Below are 10,123 nucleotides of genomic sequence, written 5' to 3'. Positions count from 1 at the left end.
GCCTTTATCCAAAGGCTGATGTGGATCTTCTACCAATGTTTTGAGCTCCTCTCCCAGTTTCTCCTGAGCTCCACAAATACCAAACACCATCTCATCGATTTCATCTTTGGTGTAGAGTTCTGGTGCCAGTCTTGTGAGTGTGAAGGAAGTGGCATGTTCTGGAAGACAGATGTGGCTCTCTTCAAAAAGAGATGCTCTTTCCAGTAATTTCCTGATGTTGTCCTTTGTGACAGGTATCATCTCACCAGCTACGCCTCGTGCGTGTCCACACTCATCTCTGTAGACTCCATACTTGTCCCTTTGTTCCCAAATGATCTTTCTGGCTCCGTACATGTCAAAAGCGCGGTTCCCACGTTCATACCGTCTGTCGATCAACGTCAAGTTATACCTATCGATCGACGTTGGTGTTACCCTGTCGATCGATGTCTCCGTTTTACCGTCGATCGATACTTGCCCTTTTGGTTGGCGTGATAGATTTGGGTTGATCTCTGTTGTGGCGACTCCTGCGTGGTTGTTAGGATCTGTTTGAATGACGTCTGGAGTGCCACGTTGCGGTGAGAATAGGTTGTCAGGTCCATTGGCTACTTGAAGGATGTCTGCTATGTCCTCTCTGGACACTTGTAAAATCCTTCCATCCATTGCACGTGCATTGCCATCTGGGTCCCTGAAAATATCAAATTCATCAGGTGTTAGAAAACCGTAATCAATGTTTGCATAATCATTCAATTTAGAAATAGAAAGATTAGGATTTAGAGTAGTATCGATCGATGTAGATACAGTTACATCGATTGATGGCAGAGTAATTTCTGCAGAACTTTTGTTCTTGAGATGATTGCTCTTCATGGATTTTTCTGTTTATGTAGAAGGAAGAGTATTCATCTTTTTTGCTTGTGTGTTTGCTCTGATGTGTGTAGGTGGTTTCGGAGGTGCAAAACGATTTATATAGGTATCTATAAACCTAGTTGGGGAGGGAATATTCTCCTGCTCCTGAATTTTTGCTGCGGCGCGAATATCGATTGATGTTCCAGTACGTGTGTCGATCGATGTGAGCGGTTGTTTTGCTGGACGAGGGTGGGTATCGACCGATGTGGAGTGCATATCGTCGAACAATGTTGGGAACGTGTTGGTGAACTTATGCGTTTCAAGTCTTTCATCCTGCAAAGACATTTCTATTGCATGTTCTTTCCAGTAATCCTCATCGAATTCCTCTGTATGTTCCTCATTAGGTGAAGTAATTACAGTGTCAACTGCAAAACTTTCATGGAAACCACTGTCTGCCCAACTGCCTATGGAATAAACATCATGTCCTCTCTTGCTTGGAGGTTGGAAGGCAAAGTGTTGGTAACAATGATTAGGTGAAGCGAAATGGTCAACTGGGTGCATTACGTCGACTGACGTGTTGTTGCGGTCATCGGTCACCGTTGACTCATTGGAATTGATCGATCGAAAGGCTGGGGTGTCGATCGATTCCGAGTACTCTGGTTCGTACTCCGATTCATACCCTGTTCCACAATGGCATGCGCCAATGAAGCCAAGTTCTTTCCCGTAATCCACAGAGTTAATGACCTTTCTCTTAGGTCGGATGGGGTCGTAGTGGATGTTTGGGTCTATGAGCGTTAGACACAATTTGTTTTTGTTCATGTCACATACGGCTCCTACTGTAGCTAGGAAAGATCTTCCAAGCAGAAGTGAAGAGTTCCAGTTAAGCTCGATGTCTAGGACATGAAAATCTACAGGGACAAGGGCATTACCAATCTGTACCTCCAGATCTCTTATGATTCCTCCTGATCGTTTCTCTGAAAGATCCACGAAGGTGAAGGATTCCGTTGAAGGTTCGATGGTCAAACCAAGCTGGTCTGCCATGATCCTAGGGAGGATACTAACTGATGCTCCTGTGTCACACATTGAATGGGGAAATTCAACACCCTTGACTACGCATGGTATTGCAAACTTCCCAGGATCACTCTTCTTCGTCAATGTGATCATGTGCTTCATCTTCTCTCTGACTTGATGAAACATTCTCCTAATATCCTCCTCAGTTACCTTTGTTTCTCTGAAGAACGTCCACAACCGATGTGTGAAGTAAGCTTCATCAAAAGGTTTTTCGATTGGGATTCTGAGGACTCTTTTAGTGAAACCATCCATCTCCTTATCGTTAGCTTCCCGCTTAAGGTTTTTAGGAATCTTCTCCTTTCTTTTCCTTAACCTTCACCCTTCAGATTCTTGTTCTTCTTGAACTGCTTCTGGTGAACTATTTAAAGGGTTGGGTTTTGGTTCGGGTGGGTTTGCTAATGGTTTAGGTGGTGGTCTGAGTGCGTTGATGTAATCATTATCGATTGAGGGTAATCGCACTCGGTATGTCAGAGGTGCCTGTTGATCGATGGGAGGTGTGTTGTGACGATCGATGTCGGACTCACTCTGTCGATCGATGGTTGGCTCAACTGATCGATCGATTTTATCATAGAAAGGAGAGGGTGGGTGAGGATGCTTAGCTGCGAATTCTTCATGAGTTAGAATTCGAACCGAATTGCACTCAGTCGATTTGGCAGACAACGTAGATCGATGACTGGAATAATCCGTCCATCGATCTTCATCATGGTCTGTCGATCGATGCGAGTTCATCGACATCGGTCGACACCATTGGGATCCGCCGAGACTCATGGAGCTTTCGATTTTGAAGTCTCCTTCCTCAAGCTTTTCATTTCTCACCACTTGCCAGAAATCATCATCTATGATGGCATTTACGTGGTGTTTCCCTTTGTCGGCTCTTGCCTCTCTAGCAAAAGCTTCTTGCCTCTTTATAGTCTCGCCCGTCTGAATTACTTGGGTTTCAAGTTTTCTCACCTGAGTCCCTAAGGTCTCGATTTTGGTGTTCAGATTGTTGTAGGCGGAGTCTATTTTACCGTTGAAATCCACGTTGATTTGTTGTTGTCCCAACAGTACTCGATCAAGCATTTCTTCGATCTTGCTTTCCTGAGTCTGGGGTGGTGGATTTTGGTAGTAAGAGTTCGAGTAGCTCTTGCTGTTGTTGAAGAGTTTTTGAAATTGTGAACTTTGTTTACTTCTTTGGCCATTTCCAAAGAAGTTTCTGTTTCCGCCCTGGTTTCCAAATTTCTGGAATCCGGTACCTCCGATGTAGTTCACATTTTCTTCTCCTTCCGTATCTGCTACTTCTCCTTCAGCTGAACAGACTTGCTTCCTAAGAAGCTCGTGCACCACATCTAACTTAGCTCTTACTTCGTCCATCTGTTCCTTCCCGATAGAGGCTACAGACTTCTTCCGTTCAGAGTCAGTGTTTTTGGTGCTGCTGCTGTTAGCAAGGTTTTCGATAAGTCTCACAGCTTCCAACGGATTCCGAGTAGTGAAGTTTCCTTCACTCGCCGTATCAAGGGCCATTTGATACTGTAAGGCGAGACCTCGGAAGAAAGTGCTTAGCAGCTGCACTTCGTTAAATCCGTGGTGTGGACAGTCTCGCTGGAAGAACCTAAATCTAATCCACGCATCTTTGAAGGACTCTCCAGCCTTCTGCGAGAATGTGGAAATTTTGTTCCGAAGTTCTTCAGCGCGCGCCTCATCGAAGAAGTTTCGTAAGAAAGCATTCTTGATGTCGCTCCAGGATGTTAAAGATCCTGTGGGTTGCTGCCTAAGCCAGTGCATCGCTTCTCCATTCAGCGTGTATCTGAAGAGCTTGCACAGCAGGTAATCTTCGGGGACTCCTTCCATCCGAATAGCAGCGATTAGATCCTCGAACCGTTCCAAATGGTCCATAGGATGCTCGTGCGGTAACCCAGAGTAGGGTATCTGCGACACGAGAGTGTAGTATTGAGGCTTCAGCTCGAAATTCTGCTTCTGGATCTCCGGAAGTCGAATAGCTGATCTGTTGGAATAGTACTCATCTGGGCGATTGTAGTCGGCCAGTGGTTTCGATCGAGCGTCCTCATCTACAGGTTGAGCAGCTCCTGTAGCATCAGCATCAGGGATTACAGTTCCCTGAGCATCTATTTTCTGACCTGTTGCATTACGCAGATGACCGGCCTGGTCATACAGGTTTCCGTTCTCGTCCTGAGTTAGAATAATAATGTTTACCATTTTTGACGACACGGTATCGATCGACGTACGCGGTGTAGTATCGATCGTTGTCGAACGATTGGGATCGATCGACGATGATGGTCTGGTGTCGGTCGACGGTTGGTTGTGCGTATCGATCGACGACAAAGTGGTTGCGTCGAGCGATGTGGAACGTTGACCTCTACGGATGGTGCGTTCCAAATGAGCAGGATCGTCTGAGAACAGCAAGTCTTTCTCCTTGTTGCTTCTGGTACCGCTGGGCATGCACCTGAAAAGACAAGAAAAAGATTATTAGAAAGGGGGTAAAGAAAAGAATAAGAATCAATAAAACTAAATCTAATGGCGATCAAAGCTCCCCGGCAACGGCGCCAAATTTGATACCACTCAAATTACCCTAAGGAGTGTTACTCTCATCAAAAGAGGTTCAGATGTAGTACTTAGGGATCGAATCCACAAGGAGCTAGGGAACAATTAAATCTAGTGTTTATTAATTCTAAAGGTTGTAAATGTTTAAATGAAATAGCAATAGTAACAAGCGAGTAAATAATAAATGTAACTTGGTTGGAAATGATATTAGATGCAGGGCCACTATTCAGGTGTTGGAGATTATAATACCTATAGATGCCTAACTGTTGCATGCATGATATATTAGAGCTCATTCGCTTAACTCAGGGATCAGCTGTCGCATGTACCACTGGTTAACAGACTAGATCTCGTGTCTCAACGGTTAGTATGCAGACAACGAGAGAGTGTCGATCGATGGTCTATTAAGACGTCGACCGATACACCTTTGCCAACGTCGATCGATTGTCAGTTGAGGACATCGATCGACGGGTTCTAGCCAGGCCTATGCGCGAGTATGAAATGCCCTACTAAGATGCTAAATTTGCGGTTAGCCCTCTCTAGCAATCCTAATATGATAGATAGATGTCAGGATGGGATAACAAGGGTGCTTGAGTATGCAATCCTATGATCAAGTTCTAGTTAGCAAGGCTAAAACAAGCAATGAATACAAATCTATCATGAATATCACAACAAGCAAGATCTATAGTTTGGGGCTAATCCCACAAACCTATCTAAACCCTGGATCTAACCGTTGAACTACTCAGACATAGCAAAACAATTCATCACAATAAAAGAATAGAAACTCATAGTATAGATGAAAAGAAATAGAAACAAGGAGTTCCAATCACAAGTGATCTTCTCTCCCAAATGAAACTTGTAACAAAAGTAGGTCTAGAAAAAGCTCTGTTCTCTTTGTTGTCAAAACACTTAGGCAGTATATATTCTACTAGGTTAAAAACTCGTCAGGGTATTTTGATAATTTGGCTTGGCCTTGGTTTTTAAGTCTGCTGAATCCAAAATGTCGCGTCTGGTGTCTTGACATCGATTGATGGTACTTGTGTACATCGATCGATATTAATCTTCATCTGTCGAGGCATTTCTTGATATCGATTGTCAGCACTGATGCGCATCGATCGATTGTTCTTCCTCTCGTCGACCTCTAAGTGGTCAGCTCGGGTGAAATGTCCTTTACGCTCCAAAATGCTCCAAATTCATAGCTTTACTCCGAAATGCACCTGACCTGAAAACATACCTAGAAGAGTAGAAAACATAGATATATATATATAGTAAAATACTTATATACCATGGATAAATATGGGTCAAATCCAAGGTATATCAATTAACAGGGACAGTCGGGGCATTCGTATTTCATAGTCAGAAGTGAAATTCTTGGATTTATGAAAGACGAACAACTGCGAAAGCATTTGCCAATGATATTTTCATTAATCAAGAACGAAATTTGGGGGCTCGAAGACGATCAGTTACCGTCCTAGTCTCAACCATAAACGATGCCGACCAGGGATCAGAGGATGTTGCTTTTAGGACTCCGCTGGCACCTTATGAGAAATCAAATTTTTAGGGTTCTCGGGGGAGTATGGTCGCAAGGCTGAAACTTAAAGGAATTGACGGAAGGGCACCATCAGGAGTGGAGCCTGCGGCTTAATTTGACTCAACACGAGGAAACTTACCAGGTCCAAACATAGTAAGGATTGACAGACTGAGAGCTCTTTCTTGATTCTATGGGTGGTGGTGCATGGCCGTTCTTAGTTGGTGGAGCGATTTTTCTGGTTAATTCCGTTAAAGAACGAGACCTCAGCCTGCTAACTAGCTACGTGGAGGCATCCCTTCACGGCCAGCTTCTTAGAGGGACTATGGCCGTTTAGGCCAAAGAAGTTTGAGGCAATATCAGGTATGTGATGCCCTTAGATGTTTTGGGCCGCACGCGCGCTACACTGATATATTCAACGAGTTCACATCTTGGCCGACAGGCCCGGGTAATCTTTGAAATTTCATCGTGATAGGGATAGATCATTGTAATTGTTGGTCTTCAACGAGGAATTCCTAGTAAGCGCGAGTCATCAGCTCGCGTTGACTACATCCCTGCCCTTTGTACACACCGCCCATCGCTCCTATCGATTGAATGATCCGGTGAAGTGTTCGGATCGCGGCGACGTGGGTGGTTCGCCGCCTGCGACGTCACGAGAAGTCCACTAAACCTTATAATTTAGAGGAAGGAAAATTCGTAACAAGGTTTACGTAGGTGAACCTGTGGAAGGATCATTGTCGTACCCTGGAAACAGAACGACCTAAGAACGATGAAATATCACTCTCGGTAGGCCGGTTTCGTACTGTGCCTGCCGATTCTGTGGTTATGCGTTCATCCATGCCAAAGACTTCAGTTTTGGTTGGATCGTACGCATAGCTTCCGAATATCACCAAACCCCGGCACGAAAAGTTTCAAGGAAAATGCAACTAAAGAGCCTGCTTTCGCCAACCCGGAGATGGTGTTTGGTCGGAAGCAGTGCTGCAATGTAAAGTCTAAAACGACTCCCGGCAATGGATATCTCGGCTCTCGCATCGATGAAGAACGTAGCAAAATGCGATACTTGGTGTGAATTGCAGAATCCCGTGAACCATCGAGTCTTTGAACGCAAGTTGCGCCCCAAGCCTTCTGGCCGAGGGCACGTCTGCCTGGGTGTCACAAATCATCGTCCCCCCATCCTCTCGAGGATATGGGATGGAAGCTGATCTCCCGTGTGTTACCGCACACGGCTGGCCAAAATCCAAGCTAGGGACACCAGGAGCATCTTGACATGCGGTGGTGAATTCAATTCTCGTCATATAGTAAGACGTTCCGGTTCAAAAGCTCTTGGTGACCCAAAGTCCTCAACGCGACCCCAGGTCAGGCGGGATCACCCGCTGAGTTTAAGCATATCAATTAGCAGAGGAAAAGAAACTAACAAGGATTCCCTTAGTAACGGTGAGCGAACCGGGAAGAGCCCAGCTTGAAAATCGGACGTCTTGTAGTATGGAGAAGCGTCCTCAGCGACGGAATGGGCCCAAGTTCTCTGGAAAGGGGCACCAGAGAGGGTGAGAGCCCCATCGTGCCCGAACCCTGTCGCACCACGAGGCGCTGTCTACGAGTCGGGTTGTTTGGGAATGCAGCCCCAATCGGGCGGTAATTTCCGTCCAAGGCTAAATATGGGTGAGAGACCGATAGCGAACAAGTACCTCGAGGTAAAGATGAAAAGGACTTTGAAAAGAGAGTCAAAGAGTGCTTGAAATTGTTGGGAGGGAAGGGGATGGGGGCCTTCGATTCATCCAGGTCGGATGCGGAACGGAGCAATCCGGGCCGCCAATCAATTCGGGCCGTGGACCGACGCGTATTAAGGTGGTGACCTAAGCCCGGGCTTTTGTTACGCCCGTGGAGACATTGATGCATTAATCGTGGTCTGCAGCACGCTCCTCACGGCGTGCCTCGGCATCTGCGTGCTAAAGGCGTCGGCCTATGGGCTCCCCATTCGACCCGTCTTGAAACACGGACCAAGGAGTCTGACATGTGTGCGAGTCAATGGGTGAGTAAACCCGTAAGGCGCAAGGAAGCTGATTTGCTGGATCCCTCACGGGTGCACAGCCGGCCGACCTTGATCTTCTGAGAAGGGTTCGAGTGTGAGCATGCCTGTCGGGACCCGAAAGATGGTGAACAATGCCTGAGCGGGGCGAAGCCAGAGGAAACTCTGGTGGAGGCCCGCAGCGATACTGACGTGCAAATCGTTCGTCTGACTTGGGTATAGGGGCGAAAGACTAATCGAACCATCTAGTAGCTGGTTCCCTCCGAAGTTTCCCTCAGGATAGCTGGAGCTCGGAAACGAGTTCTATCGGGTAAAGCCAATGATTAGAGGCATCGGGGACGTAAAGTACTTGACTTATTCTCAAACTTTAAATAGGTAGGACGGGGTGGCTGCTCTGTTGAGCCATCCCCGGAATCGAGAGCTCCAAGTGGGCCATTTTTGGTAAGCAGAACTGGCAATGCGGGATGAACCAGAAGCCGGGTGGGCAACGTAACCTAGAACCCACAAAGGGTGTTGGTCGATTAAGACAGCAGGACGGTTGTGACACCCCCGATCGTAGCTAACCGGAAATGACACGGTCGATGTTCCTCGATGGTCGATCCGAAGTTCTCAGAATACCTCCGATCACCTTAGACCAACAACAAAAGAACACCAACGCTCCTATCGAATATCACTCTAGACTTTTCAACCCGAAAAAGAAATATCCGATAGTTAGTTCGTCCGGACAAGGACTAATCTCATATGGAACCTATACATTAAAAACAATCCTTATATATATCATTTAAAAGCATCTTACAAAATTTGTTATAATTTAACCTCGAGGTTTTCGGGCTACAAATCTTATACATAAGATATATCAAAATGACTTTGCAAGGATAATAAAACTACCGCTGGCTAATGATGTTCCTTCCCGTCCTAGAGTTAGGTCTCCCACCTATTGGTTACCTGTATCACAAATGAGTAATGAGTAACTAGTTTACTCAGTGAGCCTAGTCCCGCACCCCAACATATATTAATAATATATCAAGCAATCAACTCCATTTGTATCAATCCATCGATGTGAATCTTATCTTAAACATCATCTCCACGACACCCGCCATTCACTCATACTTATTATATATATATACTAAACCCGTAAAACCACCAAGGCTAACCGAGCCTAGCGGGGAAATAAATATAACCATCATCTCCATTAGATATTCCAAGATCGAACATCTAACGCTGCATACAGTTACACGGCCTCCAGGGTGCGACCCCATCATCGTGTCTTCGTGACCTTGTTCCGTATCACAGGAACAATTCACGGTAATGCGGGAACTCTCGGGAGTGTGAGTATACAATAAGACTTCACATGATTTATGCTTATATATTTAATACTATACATATGTATTAGTACTTGAGAACAAATACTAAGGTTTGGAATAAACCTCTATGATTATTCATAAATATTTAATAAGTGTTTACATTAAGTAAACACCTCACCAATTCAATATTTGATCAAGAGACAAAGCCTATCAATCATCTACATTCAGTATTGATCAACCATCTATCTAGACTCACCTTTAATCCATGAGATTGGCTAAGGAAGTCTAGACTCGAGCTCAACTAAACGTTCACCACTTGCTGATTACTCCCAAAAAGAATTAGGGCAAAGCATGATCTGGCTGTTCTGATCACCCTCTTCGACCATCTGAATTCAAACCTGATCGGATGGAAGAGAAAGCTTAATCAGTCTGGTCTAAGATGAGGTTTTCCTGAATGGTTTAAACAGAATCGATCCTGAACACTATGCTAGATATGACTGATCAAGGCACAACGTACAATGTTCAGTCATTCAGTTCACTTCAATCAGTTCTGTTCTGAAGAAACAACTTAGATCATTTACTAGCAGCTCGGTTAGGTAAGCTCAGGTCCTAACAATTTGGTTCTACTCAGAACAGATCAGTTCAAGGTAAATTCATACCATACTCAGCTCATCTCAGATAAGATAAGATCAGTTCAGACCAAGATCAAATCTGTTCTGTTAAATCCAATCAGTTCATAAAGGCTTAGCTAACAGTTCTTTGAAACTGATTCAATCATAAACCAAATGAAACTGAAACGTACAAGAGGTTAGATAACTAATTCAGACAGGTTAC

The 10,123-nt window shown here is 45.0% G+C and overlaps 2 non-coding genes and 1 pseudogene across 2 annotated transcripts; all 3 read left to right on the top strand.

Moving 5' to 3' along the window:
• The first annotated feature begins 3,451 nt into the window (after nt 1-3,451).
• On the top strand, nt 3,452-3,557 carry LOC117129701. Its single transcript, XR_004453321.1, has one exon. It is a non-coding gene; the product is annotated as a small nucleolar RNA R71 (small nucleolar RNA).
• A 3,401-nt stretch (nt 3,558-6,958) lies between these two features.
• On the top strand, nt 6,959-7,114 carry LOC117129699. The gene has a single exon (XR_004453320.1). It is a non-coding gene; the product is annotated as a 5.8S ribosomal RNA (ribosomal RNA).
• A 191-nt stretch (nt 7,115-7,305) lies between these two features.
• The window catches only part of LOC117129700, a 5,462-nt pseudogene continuing 2,644 nt past the window's right edge, over nt 7,306-10,123 (top strand).

The sequence above is a fragment of the Brassica rapa genome, unplaced genomic scaffold (assembly GCF_000309985.2).
Source record: "Brassica rapa cultivar Chiifu-401-42 unplaced genomic scaffold, CAAS_Brap_v3.01 Scaffold0062, whole genome shotgun sequence".
Classification (NCBI taxonomy): Eukaryota; Viridiplantae; Streptophyta; class Magnoliopsida; order Brassicales; family Brassicaceae; genus Brassica; species Brassica rapa.
Note: the sequence above shows the minus strand (reverse complement) of the source record. Positions and strands in the feature narration are given on the sequence as shown.